Source organism: Eublepharis macularius, chromosome 12 (assembly GCF_028583425.1).
Source record: "Eublepharis macularius isolate TG4126 chromosome 12, MPM_Emac_v1.0, whole genome shotgun sequence".
In the NCBI taxonomy this organism is placed as follows: Eukaryota; Metazoa; Chordata; class Lepidosauria; order Squamata; family Eublepharidae; genus Eublepharis; species Eublepharis macularius.
Window position 1 is genome coordinate 69,143,168 of NC_072801.1, and position 17,471 is coordinate 69,160,638.

The window sequence follows — 17,471 nt, forward strand, 5'->3', positions numbered from 1 at the left end:
GTGGAAATTTTCTCATCCTGACTTGGACATGTTTTATACTTAGATTAAAGGCAACATTTTACAACACATGCATTGCCATCCTAAGCAAAATTACAGCCTTCTAAATATTTTGAAGTCAATGGGCTTAGAAGCATTAACTTGCTTATGATGGCAATATTACTCTCCCTAAATAGGAGATATAGGTCACGGATGAAAATTTAGGCTTGGGTAGAACTAAATGTTACTGTGAACATATGCTGTGCACTACTCACATGATTTGATAGGACAAAAAATGTATCCCAAGCACCAGTCTAATACATTATATTAGGACAGTATTATACTCCGGTTGCTCTTCGGATTATGGAAAGATAATTGTTAAGTGATAAATAACTGTACTTTGGTAGCATATAAGGCTGGAAAAGCAGCATGCAAATTTACACCATAAATAATGTGCACATGACAATGTCCTAAAGGAAAAATTGCGTAGCCAGTTCTTCATCCATTTTGCCCCACACACCAAATGCAATTGGGAAGTAATTTCATCCTAGAGTACTGAAATGTGACTAGGATGATCTGATAATAAATCTCTGTTTCTCAATAAATCTCAGCTGCACAGGTTGTTCGGAGGATAAAGGTGAGACAGTGTGAATATACCGGCTTAGCCCAGGAAGGGAAGAATAAAAAGAACCTACACAGATGAACAAGTTGTGTGCATATGAATCTCTGCTTCTGGATTTTTGTAAAAATTTAGCTTGACTGGATCCTTTAATTCTTTCTTATTAGCTGCCCTTTCTTGTTCAGTCCGGGCCTCAATACAATAATGTAGCATTTAGGGAAAAAATGCATCCCAGCAACCCTCCACTGGAGGCTAAGATAGAAAAGACCTCCACAGCCACCATGTCTTTCCCTTCGGTGCTCAGGTAGGTTGGAATAAAAGATAACCAGACACTGCAAAACAGCAGCATACTGAAAGTGATGAACTTGACTTCATTGAAACTGCCAGGTAACTTCCGAGCTAGGAAAGCCACAATGAAGCTGACAATGGCCAGACATCCCATGTAGCCCAAGACACAGTAAAACATTGCAACCGATCCTTCATTACATTTCAGAATAATTTCTTCAGTCCTGGAGTGCATGTCAAAATCTGGAAAGGGAGGAGAGTTTGTCAACCACACAGCACAAATAGTGGTTTGAATAAAGGAGCAAGAAAGAACAATGGAGCTGGCCAGTCGTTTCCCCACCCAGTTTCTCATCCTGGACCCTGGATGGGTGGCCATGAAAGCTAAAATCACTACAATGGTTTTTGCCAAGATGCAAGAAACAGCCACTGAGAAGACGATGCCAAAAACGGTTTGCCGAAGGAGACACGTCACTTTGTTGGGTTGGCCAATGAATAAGCAAGCGGCAAGGAAGGAAAGCAGGAGAGAAACTAGGAGAGTGTAGGTGAGTTTCTGGTTGTTGGCTTTAACTACAGGAGTATCCCGATGCTTATGGAAGATTCCGAGTACCAAAGCTGTGATGAAAAAGAAGAAAATTGTCATAGTGGCCAAAATCATCCCCAAGGGTTCATTGTAAGACAAGAAGCTTACATATTTGGGTATGCATAGATCTTGATCCTTGTTTGGATAATGATCTTCTGGACATTTTAAACAGTCATCCGTGTCTGAAAAAGAAAATGTGTTTTTTCAGTACCTGGCAACTCCATGTCCAGTCCATTGAAGAAATTATACTTCGAATGAGGGCCTTATTGCTCAAAACCTAAGAGAAAAGCTTGTCACCTTTTGATGCAGTTATGTTTGCAATAAACTAGTTCCAGGAGCTAGAAGGATCTCAGCACCTAGGGACATATGTGAGACTTCGCCCCATTGCACAGAGTGATTCTTTTTGCTGGACATGACCGATCTGGAGATATCGTGCACCCATATTGTCTAGAAATGATATGTGTTTTTCTGTAGTGAAGAGACGTGTGAGCTAGGCACACATCAGTGGTCATATCACACTATTTCCTCACTATTATCAAGGATCATCATATTTTTTTGAATTAAGAAAATAATATCATATGGTTTTTGCTAAATTTGTATGAGAACCACATAAAATAATATGATGAAGTCTGCTTGGTGCATCTCTTACCCTTCTGGTTTGAAATCTTCCCTTCTGGACATGGAAGGCAATCATAGCAGCAAAAAGGTTTCCCTTCCTTCTTTGTCCTACTATAACCTGAACGACAACCGTTATTGCACACAGAAAGGGGCCGTGTCTGTAAATAAATGTAATGGGAGAATCTTTTGGTATTTAGAATGCATTGGAGGAGTTTGTATGCCAGTAGTCTTTATGCAGGCTCTTGAGGCATCATGATACAGCCCATATCATCATATCTCAGAAGCTAAGCAGGGTCATCTCAGGTCAGAACATGCTGAGGAACACTTGAGTTGTTCTGCAGAGGAAGGCCATGAGAAACCACTTCTGCTCCTCACTTGCCTTGAAAACCCCTTGATGGGCTTGCCGTAAGCCTCTTGCCTCTTGATGGCACTTGCATATATAGTATTTATTAAAGCTAAATGGGTTGAAAATTGAATTGCACCATGGCAGTCTTTTATAGAACACCTTGTATGCCAGTGTGTTTTTGACCAGGTATGGAGTTTTTGACTGAGTGGTAGCATACCCAGTCTAGTACGGACACTGCCTCATGGGTAAGTTGTATATTTTACCTGTTGGAAAATATTAAAGGGTTGTTTGACATTTTCTGTCTCCTATGCAATCAATTAGCTTTTCTTGGCAACATCTCTTTCTTTGTTAGTTGCATCCTACAATTATTTTTTCTGCTGGGTAGTTTGTCTTTCGTCATTGCTAAGCTGTGTGACTGTAAAGATCGATTTGATGGCTTTTACTCAAAGGCTATGCAGAGTTACTCAGAAGTTCTGCTGCTTAATTAGTGTGTATCACAGTACAGCCTTAGACACAAAATACTGTAAGAGCATGGAGATTCCCAACTGCCAGGTAGAAATTTCAGGTTGAAAGGTATGGGGTGAATGGACAACATTCAGTTAGACCATTGACAAAGACTCTCAAGACAGAAAACCACATCCAAGCAATTAACCATGTGTGAACATTTTGAACATAACTTGGCATACCTTGGTACAGGCATGGATCCTACCTTATTAAACCTGCTCGGCCACACAATGGCATCTTCATTGATGGTGAACATTCTATCAGATGAAGCCCTTGGGTCTACCTTTCCAACTCTCATTCTAAGGAATGACCGGTTGGCAAATGTGACCCAGTTGATAATATCAAACCCTGCCATTAATTGACCTTTCTGGTCAAATGCAATCTCTTCCCTGCAACTGTTGTTAAAGGAGACCCGTCTTAGAAAGTGCTGAACCTAAACAGAAAAAGATAATATATAAGGACTTTCAAGAAAAGATGCAGATAGGCAAGTGTGAAGATAATCTTTCACACTTGTGCCTTTTGGGCAATGCGGTATATTCATGCAGGCATCTATTAACAAACAGTTGCTAAGCTTATAATCATGCTAGACCATTGTTGCAATTGTTGTTACAGAGTCTCAGGGTGTTTTTTTTATACAATGGGTCTGAGATCAGGAGGGCATCTAAAAACATGGAATATGCAGGAAAATACTTGGAGCAAGAGGGCAACAAAAACACAGAATATAGAGGAAAATACGTAGAATGTCCTTAAAATGTGTAAAAACAACAACTCCTCATCTCCAAGGACTCTCTGCTGCAGCTCCTACCTTGAGAAATGACCTGCCTCAGAAGGTCAAGCATGCCCCCCTTACATCTTTCCACAAAGCAAGCAGACAGAAATACTCAGGAGGACATTTTAATGAAGGAGAAAGGATTTGTAATATAACTGAACCGTTCAGAAGGGTGTTTTGTAAAGAGAGTAGGATTGTAGTCTATTCCACTCTCTATGTTCTCTCTTTCTATGTTTTACAGTCTTGCTTCTGTGCCCAGATCTGGAGAAGCCAGGGGGGCCTGATCTCATCAGATCTTGGAAGCTATGCAGGGTCACCCTTGATTAGTAACTGGATGAGATACCTCCAACAAGGACCAGGGTTGCAGAGACAGGCAATGGCAAAACACCTCTGTTAGTCCCTTGTCTTGAAACCCCCAGCAGGGGTCGCTATAAGTCAGTTATGACTTGAGGGCACTCTTCACCACCACTTTGACTTCTGTAATCAGTTTTCTGTGCCACTTAAGTTGTGTCAAGGGTTAAGGTGTCTTTTCGTCCATATTGCCTACTGTTTTGATAGCATTCTTGTTTGGATGCCTTATGCTGTCTAAGTGCATTGTATTTATATTTAGTTTTCTGCCTGGAGTTTCAATATTTAGTTTTCAGCCTGGAGTTTCAATATAATCTGAAAACACGTATCTTACTATATAATTGAGTAAATGTATTTCAGACAACTCACTTTATACCCTGGTGTACCACCAGAGGGAGCTGCCATGGAGGGAAGCCGAGGCAAGGCACCATGTCCCTCCTGAAAACATGCCATGGTGGGAAGCCCAGGCCGGGAGCAGGATGGGAACAGGTGGCAATGTGGGCCTCCCGCCTTCATCCAGCTGGTATTAGGAGTGGAGCAGGTGGCAATGCCCACCTCCCTCCTTCACCCAGCTGGTATTAGGAGTGAGGCAGGTGGCAATGCCCACCATCTATCTTAACCTAGCTGCTATTAGGAGTGGAGAAGGTGGCAATGATCACCCCCTGCCTTCACCCACCTGGTATTAGGAGCAGAGCAGATGGCAATGCCCACCTCCACCTTAACCCAGGTGGGATCAGGAGCAGAACAGGTGACAATACCCACCCGCTTCACCTAGCAAGGATCAGGAGCAGAGCAGGTGGCATTGCCCACCCGCGCTTTAACCCAACTGGTATTAGGAGTGGAGCAGGAGGCAATGCCCTAGCCCCACTTTATCCTAGCTGGTATTAGGAGCAGAGGAGGTGGAATTTCCCCTCCCACCTTAACCCAGCAGTTATGAGGAGCAGAGCAGATGGCAATGCCCACCACCTTAACCCTGCTGGGATCAGGAGAAATTCAAATGGCAATGCCCACCCTCGTTCACCCAATTGGGATCAGGATCTGAGCAGGCGAAAATTTTCCTCTCCTTAACCAAACTGATATTAGGAGCAGAGCAGGTGGCAATGCCCACTCACCCACCCCCACCATCACCCATTTGGGATCAGGAGTGGAGTAGGTGGCAATGCCCACCTTGTGGCTTTACCTGGCTGGGATCAGGCACAGAGCAGGAGGCATTGCACTTCTTCCTTTCACCCAGCTGGGATAAGGAGCAGAGTCACACCATCTTCAACCTACCATAATGAGCCACTGAGCAGGTGGCAATGCCCACCCTGTCTTCAACCTATGGGAGCCAGAAGCCAAGCATGCAGCAATGCCTCCCTCCCCCCCACCCCCTGCTTCAACCTGCCAGAATCAGGAGCAGAGCACATCGTAAAGCCTGCCACCCACCTTCACCTGCCAGAATCAGGCATGGAGCAGGAGACAATGCCTGTTCCTCCCTTCACCCAGTGGGGAGCAGGTGACAATGACCACCCCCCTTCACCCAGCTGCAGTCAGGTGCAGAACAGGAGGCAATGCCTGCCCCCCTTTACCCGGCATATATATATCAGGCATGGAGCAGGTAGCAAATCCCACCACCCCTTCACATGACCGAGATCAGGCAGATCAGGCATGGAGCAGGAAGGGAGTGCAGTGGGAGGGCTTCTGGTGTCCTGGCCTCACTGACAGTCCTTTAGATGGCACTGGATTTCTAGCCACTGTGTGTGACAGAATGTTGGACTGGATGGGCCACTGGCCTGATCCAACATGGCTTTGCTTATGTTCTTATGTTCTTATGAGCAGATGACAATGCCCACCCCCCTCCTTCACCAGCTGGAATCAGTGACTGAGGAGGATCGAATTCATACTTGAGTGCATGAAGTTTCATACTGAGGATCGAATTCATACTTGAGCGCATGAAGTTTCATACTGAATGGGACCATTGGTCCATTAACGTCAGTATTGTCTACTCAGACTGGCAGTCACATTCCAGGGTCTTAGGCAGAGGTCTTTCACATCACCTTTTCCTTCCAATTGGACAGGCCAGGGACTGAATTTAGGACCTTATGTAAGCCAAAGAGAAGTTTCATCACTGAGTCTCTGCCCTCACTAATTCATATAGAACACGTCCAAAAAGGTCCTGGTTTGAAAAGCCTTCCTGAAGGTCCATTTTTCCGTCATTCTTAACTCAAGAGGACTTAGCAAAATGGTGTTTGCTGTTCCCAGAAAAGGGATTTTAAACCATGGCTTAATGCCAGGTTAGAATTCTCTTTTCTGAAGGGATATAAATATCAGTTTGTCAACCTACCTTATCACCGGAAAGTACTGCTTGATGCCTAAGTGAAAAGGAGAGAAAGTTGGGGAGATCTCTGCAACAAGTATTGTCCCTTTCCCTCACAGACAAACCTCCGTGTTATATGACTATAGAGGAGATTGTAGTTGTCTGGAATGACCAAATTCACAGTGGAGTTTTTGGTTTTGAAGTGAAAACCATGCACCAAAGTCTTGTTAGAAAGGTTGGATTCTGTACTGTCTGTGGCCTGCTGAGTGAATTACCTGATACAGCTCTTGATCTACAAGTTTCCATCTGCCTCTCCCCATCATTGCTCTTTGGTTGAATGTTGAGGACGGCATGGTTTTCAAAGCATGTGCTACAGCATAGACAGCATTGTAAATGCTATAGCTGTGGCCAGTCATGCTCATTTCAAACACAGACACAGGAAGAGCCTCCAGCTTCTCTTCACCAGTGCAGGCTCCCTCAACCATCTCGTCGCCCTCTGAGTGGGAGAATAAACAATTAAATGCCTGTTGCCAGAAGTCCCTGATGAAGCCATCTTCTTCATGTGAGGCAGGGTTTCTCCTCTGAAGAAACCTTTGGAATCCTTCAGGCTGCTTGGAGTGAATTGCCAAAGATATTGCACCGTGCATGAAATCAACACCCCAGGTTCTTTGAAACGGAACTGATGTGAAGTCCATCTCAGCTGTCATAATCCAAATTTTTGTCTTTACTGATATATCTGCAAATTCTGAGTAGTGGATCAACATTCTCAAGATCATTAATGTCTCAAATTCACCATGTAGGACCACTGCATTGGCTGTGCTTCTCATGACAGCAATAGATATTTCAGCTCCTTCAGCCATCCCGTCAGTAAAGTCACTTGTAAAACGTATTCTGGGGAATAATTCTATAAATTCTACACAGATACCATTCGGGGAAAACATGGGAACCACATCCTTTACAAACCTTTCTGCATTCTCCTCATTCAGAGAAATAACACCAATCCAGGTCCAGCTGAAGTATTTCAGTAACTGGAGAATCGCCTTATATTGAAGGGCCATACTTGGGAACATTGACTGGAAGCCAGTCCCTTGAATGTGATTGTTAACCATTGAAGAGTAACCATAAATAAGCTAAAGAAAATAAAGAAAGCTGAAGAGAGGGGAAGAGAGATTTCTCAAACAAAACTGCAGTATATATGTTTGTCTAAAGATATGCTTGCCAAACTGTAACACAAATTTTATTTTAATGTGCATGAGAAGAATGTTTATTTTTTAGTCTCTTATAAGCACATGATACTGAAACATCAGTGAAATACTTTGTTTCATAAATTGAAATAGAAACATAGAACTGGGAGGGAATCCAAGGGTCATCTAGTCCAGCCTCCTGCACAAAGCAAGAAAGTCACAGCAACTCCCCACCTCCATTAGTGACCCCTGCTCTATACCCAGAGGGCATAGCCACAAATATTGTTGGCAAGGATTTGACTTTTAAGGGGTACCATGTTATTTTAGCTATGTCAGAACTAAAGGGTAAGAGATGAGTAAGATATTTATTCTACTTCTGTGTACCACGTCCGTATCTTACCAGAGGAATCTTGTAGGAACAGAGAATTGTTGACATAGTGAGACTGAGACCAGAGTGTGGTCCCCCAATGACTGCTACTGGAATGTTCTGGGCATCACACTTGTAATTGGGGATGAGTTTGCCCTGGGTGGAGAGAAGCTCCAATGAAGCAAGGTAGGTCCATGTTGCCCTGAAGCAACTGTTATAGATGTTGAAGCCCAAGGTGACATTTGCGATTAGCCGGGGATCTTCATTGATCTTTTCTACAGCAAATGCCAAGGCCAGGACGTGCTGATAGTTGTGAGTCATTACACTGCAATGAGAGTGCCTTTCTGTGTCACAGAAGATTTGCTTTGGGATGTGAAAGCTACTACAGGACATCCAATAACTGTTGCATATGTATACACAGAGACACAAACACACACCTCTACATTTTATGTCTGATTAATAAAACTTGTGATGGTTTTTTGAACTGGACTCTCACCTTTCTAAGAGATATTGCCTGCCTAACTGAAAAGGCCTTAATATATTATAACGTGGATGTTAATGAGTAGGACCAGACCACTGTAACCTCTGAAATATTCTGGGAAACCAGATGGTTGTCTCAGATGAACCTGTAAACTTTCAAACAGTTACAGCTCCATTTTCTTCTTCCCTCCCATCTTGAAGCATTACGTACTGCAGGCTTTGATAGCAGGTTTGCACCACTAGCAGTGAAGAGAGCAATCCACATATATCGTAGCCTTGGGACTGAAGGAGGGTTCCACTGATAAACTCAAACTATTTCCAGTGTTTGAGGAATGTAGGAACTCCTTCAGCCTAGGAACTGTCCGTGAAGTGCTTGAAAAGAATGATGGCGGGCTGAGGTTACAAGAAGATTGCAGGCAACTGAATAATAGTGAGTGATTAATTGATCAGACTGTTTCCACTAGCAGGTTGAGATACACTGAGGGCCAAGCTACACATGACGAATGACACTTGAATGGCAAGTGTATTTCTCCCTGTTCACTTGCCCTCCACTCAATCCACTTGCCGTTCAAGTGTCATTCGTCATGTGTAGCTTGGCCCTTAGAAGACAGACACATTGGCAACTTTTACAAAGATCCTCTTGGGTTCAGCGTAATGGCATTTGGTCAATCTAATTCAACCAAAACATGCTCCTGAGAGTTTTTCCATCAGTTGTATGCCTCGTGTAGATAAGACAAGATTAACTGTTTTGGTCACTTCTTACATGCACAATTAATTGCATTTTTGGAGATTTCCAGGAAGTCTTAGTTGTTTATCAAGGCATAACAATGTCAGATGCCTAAACAATTGATTTCATATTCTGGAAATGTGATTTGCTCACATTGAATAACTTCAGACCCAGGCAAAATGGAAGTAGTACAGAGCAAATCAATCTCTACAAATGTTAGAGAGGCACGTAATTTTCTAAGGTTGGCATTATAGCACAAGCAATGTATACCCAATGTCTTTTAAGGTATCTATTCTGAACCTCTTTCATTTATTGGAAAGGGAGTCAACTCTTCCAGGAATTGCAACAGAGAATGATTACTGCTGCAATATTAGATTTTCTTGATACACACACACACACAAATCTTTATTTTTACATAGGGATGCCCTTGAGCAGGGAGAAATCCTACATTCCAATACTGCTTCAGTCACAGTACCTCACTTATTGCAAATGTCCCATGATAATGAAGTGGGTGGCTATCTCAGAATGAAGCTTCTAACTGCCAAGGGCAGAGCAAGATTCCATTTCCACTGGGAAAATTTTAAATAAATATTGACATTCCTCAACAAAAAGGCTTGGGATACCTACCTGCATGCATTCAAATACTATTACTACTATTACTATCCTTAGTATTAATAAAGAGGATGTTGTTGATGTGGAATAGGCAGGGTTCTTGAAAGTGAAGTGATACGTTGGCATTCTGCTACCATATGGATATATGTGCTGCCAAGTCACAGGCTGCTTCCACACACGTTGGATAATCCACTTTCAGTACTCTTTAGTAAACATTTAGAACTGCTTTTCCATGTGAGGAACAAAAAATCCACTTTGAAAGGATTGCTAAAGTGCATTGAAAGTGCATTATTCAACATGTGTGGAAATGGCCACAGTCAACTTATGGTCACCCCAGCAAAGGGCTTTCAAGCAATATGAAGAGCAGAGGTGGTTTGCCATGGCCTCTCTCTGCAGAATCTTCCTCGGCGCTCCCTGATCTGAGTACCTACCATGATTAACTTCTGAGAACCAACAAGGTTAGGCTGTACCGTGCTTCCTTCCCAGCCCCATTCCCCTACCATAATGAAGGCTAAACTCAGTCTATAAAACGGATCTGTCTGATGATACTGATAAATGATGATAATATCACCTAACAAGGTCGTTTTAGAAAGGACAAACAAACCCAGCTCCTTACATGAGGCCATCAATTGGTTCCTGATGAGGATCTCTTTCAAATCTTATCACATCAGAAAAGATGTAGATATGAGATATAATGCCACCAACTATGAGGTCTCCTGGCTGATAATACTTGTCAACGATAGGAAGAGGCTTGGCAAGAGAGCAGTTAAGAAAAGGAACCTCGCACACTACCTCTGGCATCTGCATTAATACCAACATTAAACATACCACCATGCTTTATGAGGGTTTTTTTAAAGACATCCATTCAAATGTACCAGTAATATCTTTTGTATGTCCCTAGGCAGTACAGGCTAAACTGACTTGTCTAACCCCTCACTCTGCTCAGTAAAAGCCAAGATTATATGTTATAAAGCATCAGGGACCAAACTGGTGGAGCCTTGTATGTCCACACCAATTGTGAAGTATATTAACAGCATATTTCAGTCTTGGTTCTTAGTTTTGGTCATGGGCACCAGAATGCCCTGGGACTTGGAAAAGGAATAGAGATAATGGTGATACATTTGATAATTATATGGGCTGGAGAATCACGTAATTGCATTGCCTGTGTCTGAAACTGAAGAAAAACAATATGTTGATGGATTCTTGGCAGAAGTCCTCCCTGGTCCTCGTTGGGGAGAAATGAATTAATACATTGATGTAATGAAGAACATCGGGGAAAAGGCCAAAGAGAAGAATATGTTCAAAACTTATTTACAGCTGATCCAAAGCTTTTGCCACAGTTCCGAATTGGATCAATTTTAACTCTCAAGGGTTAGAATTTCATTCTGTAAGAGCTGGCAGAATCACTTCTGTTCATCTCTTGCCTTGAAACTCCATCAGGTGAGGCCAGAAGTTGGCCATCTGTTCTGTGTGATTTTGGTGCCATCAGAACAAAAACAGTTGCTTCAAAGAGTGCAAGTAAAATACAGTATAGTCAACACCAAAGTACAATAACAAACAACAGTAAGGACATTGAATGAAAGAAACAATATATGGTAGCAGAAAAATTGAAAAGGAAGCATAACGCCTATCACAGAACTCTTTCTGGAACAATGCATATCTAATTGACATGGCATGTTTAGTAATGTGGAAAGCTCCCTAATAGGCATATGTCTGTCTCAGCAGACAGTACCCAACAAAGTAGCATAAAGTCTCTGTCCCTAGCAATGCATTTCTCTGAGCTACCTCTTATGATACCACCCTATATCCTGGGTAAAAACTATTACTGAATAATTCAGGTTTGCATTGTTTGTGAAAAACCAGGGAAGTGATCTCCTGATCTCCTAAAGCAGGCCATTCCATAAGGGAGGGACGACCACAAAGAAAGCAGGTGTACGGGCAGCTGTTTGTTTTGCCCGGCTGCAGGTTGGTATCTACAGAAGGCTCTGTCCAGATGAGTGAAGCTGCCATGGTGGAACATAGGTGGAGAAGCAGTCGCACAGATATGAAAGGCTGAAGCCATAAAGGGCTGAAGCCATAAAGTTACATTGAGACTAGATGTCTCAGTATAACTGTGCATAAACACAGGTGGCCAAATCGGCTGTGTCAAGGTAAATGGCCATCTTCCAGCCTAGTCTGAGTTCTGATAAGGCCCTTTTGCAGTTGCACTTACTTGTTTTTTTAGCAGACAGTACTGGTGTCATGCCTCAGGTGGGGTGAGCCACCTTACGCTGCCACCACTCTGGGATTTAGGGTCCCTTGGGAAGGCCCAGAGTCCCCTCCCAACCCTTCTGACCTCCGTAGCTTGGCCAATAAACAGGCGTGAGGACCCAGCAGAGTAACAACAAACAAAAGGATTTATTTACAAGGAGATCTGTTAACATCAAACAAGCAAGCAAGCAAGCAAGGTGCATTAGCAACAATAGATGGGTGAAAGCAAAATAAACAAAAGGCCCTCGCATGACTGAACTCCCTGTCCCTCTGTCTGCCAGGCCTGCCTTCTCACCCTACCTGGATAAAGGCCTCTCTCCCTAGCAGAAACCTCCTCTGGCCTGCTCCCTGGGAGAAAGAACACAGGCTTTTTTTCCTCCCAGGCTTATATAGCATTAGCCCCCCTGTGTTCTGATTGGCCCCAAAGGGCGCCAAAATGGCCCAGGGGCTTCTGGGAATTGTATGCAGGTCTACTCCCACTGCTAACAAGCTTCTGAGGCCTTGCTAGGCCTTCTTGGCACAGCCAGATCATGACAGCTGGGTATAGTATAACCCCTAGGCTTTTAAATGAGTCAGGCAGGGTAAACTGAACACCATCAAAAGTAAGAAGCACAATGACCTTCAAGATCTCTGGTTTTTTCAACCAGCAGCACTTCTGTCTTGCCTAGATTCAGTTTCAATTTGTTTGCTTTCAGTCAATTCACCACAGCTGTCCAGCTGCTGTTAAACAGCAACCAAGATACAGTGGGATGTTAACTCCATACTGATGGCATCCAATTCCATAGCTAAGAATGAGTTCTTTTAATGGCTTTCCATAGAGGTGGAATAACATGGGGGATCAGGCTGTGCCTTGTAGAACCCCGCAAGATAATTTTCACACTGAGAATACCTCATCTCCGATACGAACCTTTTGAGTTCATCCTATGAGGAAGGATGGGAATGATTTAAACCAGTCCAAGGAACATCCCCTGATGCCTACTTCCTCAGCAGGATGGCGCAGTCTACTGGATCTAGGAGGAGCAACAATGAAGCATGGCCTTTGTCTACATTCAGGTGGAGATCATCAGTGAGAGCTACTAGAGCCATCTCTGTCCAATAGCCTGGCCTAAAGACTGTCTGAAGCACCAAAGTTAACCAGGAATATCTGGAAATGATCTGCTGTTGATCTATCTGTTCCGCTACCCAGGCAGGGAGGATTAGAAACTGGCCACTAATTGGTTACATGATTCTCATCTAAGGACTAGCAACAAAGCCCATTGTGGGAACAAATACAATGGGCTCTAGAAAGGGGAGGGGGGCAGGCATTCAATCCTCCTCTGTCACTGATTCCAGCTGGTAAAGGAGGGGGGTGGGCATTGTCATCTGCTCCATTCCTGATCTGCCTGATCTCGGTCATGTGAAGGGGTGGTGGGATTTGCTACTTGCTCCATGCCTGATATATGTCGGGTAAAGGGGGGGTGGGCATTGCCTCCTGTTCTGTGCCTGACTTCAGCTGGGTGGAGGGGGGCAACAGGCATTGTCACCTGCTCCGAGCCTGATCCCAGCTGGGTGAAGGGGGGTGGCCATTTTCACCTGCTCCCCACTGGGTGAAGGGAGGAACAGGCATTGTCTCCTGCTCCATGCCTGATACTGACAGGTGAAGGTGGGCAGCGGACTTTACTATGTGCTCTGCTCCTGATTCTGGCCGGTTGAAGTGTGTGTGGGGGGGGGCAGGCATTGTTGCATGCTTGGCTCCTGACTCTGGTAGGGTGAAGATAGGGTGGGCATTGCCGCCTTCTCAGTGGTTTATTACTGTAGGTTGAAGAGGGCAGGCATTGCCACCTGCTCTGCTCCTTATCCCAGCTGGGTGAAGGGAAGAAGGTCAGTGCCTCCTGCTCTGTGCCTGATCCCAGCCAGGTGAAGGCGTGAGGTGGGCATTGCCGCCTGCTCCACTCCTGATCCAAAATGGGTGATGGCAGGGGGTGGGCATTGCCACCTGCTCTGCTCCTAACACCAGCTGGGTTAAGGTGGGGAAAATTTTCACCTGCTCCACTCCTGATCCCAAGCGGGTGAAGGAGGGTGGGCATTGCCATATGAATTTCTCCTGATTCCAGCAGGGTTAAGGTGGTGGGTATTGCCATCTGCTCTGCTCCTCATAACTGCTGGGTTAAGGTGGGGCAAGGGCATTTCCTCCTGCTCCACTCCTAATAGCAGCTGAGTTAAAGCAGGGGTGGGCAATGCCACCTGCTCTGCTCCTGATCCTAGTTGGCTGAAATGGAGGGCAGGCATTTCCACCTGATCCACTTCTGATCCCAGCTGAGTAAAGGGGGGACAAACATTGCCATCTGATCTGCTACTGATCCCAGCTGGGTGAAGGGGGGCTGGGCATTGCCACCTGCTCTGCTCCTAATACCTGCTGGGTTAAGGCAGGGGGCAGGCATTGCCACCTGCTCCTCTCCTGATCCCAGCTGGCTGAAGGGAGGGATTTTGTCACTTGCTCTGCTCCTGATCCCAGCTAGGTGAAGGGGGGTATTGTCACCTGTTCTGCTTCTGATCCCACCTGGGTTAAGGTGTGTGGGGGGTGGGCATTGCCACCTGCTCTGCTCCTAATACCAGCTGGGTTAAGGTGGAGTATGGGTGTTTCCACCTGCTGCGCTCCTAATACCGCCTGGGTTAAGGCAGGGGGTGGGCATTGCCATCTTCTCTGCTCCTGATACCAGCTGGGTTAATAAGTTGGGAGGAGGCTGGGCATTGCCATCTGCTCTGCTATTACCAGCTGGGTTAAGGTGAGGGATGGGCATTACCACCTACTCTGCTCCTAATACCAGCTGGGTCAAGGCAGGGGGGGGGAATTCCCCCTGCTCCACTCCTAATAGCAGCTAGGTTAAGATGGATGGTGGGCATTCCACCTGCCTCTCTCCTAATACCAGCTGGGTGAAGGTGTGAGGCAGGCATTGCCACCTGCTCCCGTCCTGCTCCCGACTTGGGCTTCCCAGCTTGACACTTTTTCTAGAGGGATATGGTGCCTTGCCTAGGCTTCCCTCCATGGCAACACCCTCTGGTGGTGCACCAGGGTATAAAGTGAGTTGTCTGAAATACGCTTACTTAATTATATAGTAAGATAATATACTTTTTGCCTTCCTTTGGGCATTGGACCCGGACCACTGGGGAAAGTGAGCGGGGGATAGCTCTGCATTTTCTGCATTGTACAGGGGCTTGGGCTAGAGGACCATTGTGTCCCTTCCAGTTCAATGTTTCTATTTTTCTATGTTCTATGTTTCTAATAAAGGTTATTCTTTTGTTAAACTAAGCTGTGTCCAATCATCACCTTTGAGTTTTCTTCTTAGCCATTTGCTAGAATTATGCACCCACACAGAGGCTCACCAGTTCTCCAACAGGTGGTGAAGGGTCAAGTTTGTTTTAGCTTGTGCGGTGGTGGCCTACTGAATAAACAGTTTAGAAAGGAGTGAGACCTCCTCATCATAATAGTATGAGAAACTTGTAATCACAATTTTTTTCATAGACTTTGTTAAGATAAAATGTAGTATGAATCCTCTAACACAATTTTTATATACTTTAAGAAGACTTTTCAAATATAGACAACCCTGTTTGTTGTTTATAAGATAAGTTCACCAAGAGGGTATGTCCTTCAAAGGGGGACAGAGAGTTATTGTTAGGAGATGGTTCAGAAACTGTAGAAATATGAGGAGCTGAGTCGATCGGGAGCTTCTTCCTAGAAGGGTCTCCTTGCCTGTGATCTGCTTATCCTTACGTAAGATACTTTTGAGACGTATATGATTATTCTTTTAATGATCTATGTAATTATAATGGTTTATATGATTTTCTTTTGATTGAGTTCACATTAAGAATACTAAATAATCATGTTTTATTTATAAAGACTTAGAAAAGAAGCAGAGACTTTCTAATAGTGTTACTTGTGTACTCTACCCAGTAACAAGCCTAAAATATGCTTAATGGTGTACTTTGTGCCAGGGGTTAAATGATTTGATAGAGTAAAGCTAATTCAATGCTTAGAGCTTTTTAAGTGCATGCCTATATCTGAATAAGTACTAATGAGAGGCTTTCCAGGGAGAGTAAAGATACAAAAAGCCAAAAATCAATGACTGTTCAACAACATTTACTCTTAAATGCTCTGCATGAAAAATGTGCAAACTGCTATTAATAAATACAATACAAGGCAGCAACCCCCAGCCACAGCCATTGGCTGCTATGACCAGGTGACATTTGTTGCTGTCCTGGAAGGATGGGAGGCAGCTCCCCTCTTCCTGGGCATACGGGCTCTTGAGGGCAGAGTGTGCAGCCTTAATTGGCTGCTCCGTCCTCAAGGCGCTCATTCTGCACCTCGTGCTCGGCCCACTCTCCACACCTTGTTGCAGAGCAGGTTTTGCCAGTCTCCAGGGGATTTTTTTCCCCTTTTCACCAAATTGGCATGGGCATTGGAAGTTTTTCACCTACCTTGCTCTGCTTGCAGTGGTAGTGGCAATTGTTTAGGTGGAGCCGCTTCTTAATTTGGCTGCTGACAAGGTTAGAGTTGGGGAAATAAGAGTGGGCCAGTGAGTACCCTTGGCACCTCCCCATTGGTGGGAATCGGGGTCTGTCAGGAGTGGCTGGCATGCTTTACGGCGGTCAGCTGCAAGGGGGGACCTCCTGTACAAGTCCTTCCCTCGGGCTCCACAGCTTGGGGTGTTTGGAGCTATAAGGGGGGAACCATCCGCCTGCCTGGCCGGGCCACAGCCATGTTGTTTGGATGGCTTATGCCCGGGGCAGTGGGTCTCGCCCAGACAGGTTCAAGGAGGAGGTCCCAGTGTTACTGCTGGCTTGTCCTGTACCACTAGTTAGGTCCCCTTGTTGCCGCATTGTTACTGTTGTTGCTTTAATAAAAGTGGCCCTTTAGTACCCAAGCCTTGTGTCTGCCTCTTATTCTGACTAGGGTAGCAATAAAGACAATTTATACAATTTCACAGATTATCAATACAATCCATTCATAAATAAGCATAGAAAACCACAATCATATTCCAGTTCATATATAAACGACAATCAAATTCCTGTTTATATCTTTAGAGGAAATTCCATCTGATAAAGGGTATATATTACAATTAATCCACAGTACATTCCATATGTAGTGAGTGATATCAAGTCAATACATCAGATAAATAGCCCGGTCTAAATTCTAGTATGTTCCAAAGCTCATTTCTGCTGACTTTTGAGAAGCTACACCTGTTTACAAGCATGACGTGCCTAGGATTTCTAGCCATCTTCTTTCATCTTCTCAGCAGAAGTTTTCTCATCCTGACTTGGACAGGTTTAATACTTAGATTAAAGGTAACATTTTCAGTGCAATCCTAAGAAGAGTTACACTAGTCTAAGCTCATTGAAATCAATGGGCTTAGACTGGAGTAATTCTGCTTAGGATTGCACTGTTTCACTACAGAATTCCAGCCTTCTGCATACCTCAAAGTCAAGTTGTGTCAATGGGTTTAGGAGCATTAACTTGCTCACAATGGCACTAT

General features: G+C 44.4%; 1 pseudogene; it reads right to left on the bottom strand.

Annotated features, from left to right (window-relative positions):
- Positions 1-744: 744 nt before the first annotated feature.
- Positions 745-10,545, bottom strand: LOC129339679 (vomeronasal type-2 receptor 26-like; annotated as a pseudogene).
- Between the last annotated feature and the right edge of the window lie 6,926 nt (positions 10,546-17,471).